This window comes from Microplitis mediator, chromosome 2 (assembly GCF_029852145.1).
Source record: "Microplitis mediator isolate UGA2020A chromosome 2, iyMicMedi2.1, whole genome shotgun sequence".
NCBI lineage: Eukaryota > Metazoa > Arthropoda > Insecta > Hymenoptera > Braconidae > Microplitis > Microplitis mediator.
In genome coordinates this window covers 8,583,662-8,584,417 of record NC_079970.1, presented here as the reverse complement: position 1 = coordinate 8,584,417, position 756 = coordinate 8,583,662, and positions in this window count along the sequence as shown.

Sequence of the window (756 nt, the reverse complement as noted above, 5' to 3'; positions counted from 1 at the left end):
TTCACATATCACAAATGTTCTAAATGAAAAAGGGGCAACATATGAAAGTGGCGACATATATTATAATTACACATGTATACCTATAATCATTATTTTCATATATTTTTAACTTCCCGCTAAGAAAATTGTAAATTTTCAAAAATTCGGGAAGTTATTGGTTTCGGTCCGATTTACGAAAATCGAATTTCCATCAGATGTCGACGTTTTGAGGTCCTAGAAAGCTATTCTGACTAATTTCAAGATGATGTCCGAGTGTATGTATGTATGTATGTATGTATGTACGTACGTACGTATGTAAATACCTGTATCTTTTGAACGGATGAACCGATTTTGAACTTTAAGGTGTCATTCGACGCGGATTGTCAATATCTTGAAGCCGAGAGAAAATTGAGCTTGATCGGTAGGGCCCGTTCAGAGATATTCCAAAAATAAAGTTTTTTCAAAAATGTTTTTTTTGGATAACTTTTAATGTGCTCGATAGATTAATTTCAAAATGGACTGGGCTCTAGAGCTTTATAAGCCGCGTCGAATGCCACCTCAACCATTAAAATCGGTTCATTCGTTCAAGAGAAACCGTTGTCGAAAGAATTAAAAAAAAAAATTTTTTTATTTTTCCTGAAATATCTCGAAAACGACTCGATAAATTGAATCCAAAATTTGATCAGCTTTAGAACTTGACAAAACGCGTCGATTGCCGCCTCAACCATCAAAATCGGTTAATTCGTTCGTGAGATATCGTGGGAGAAAGAAATGCTA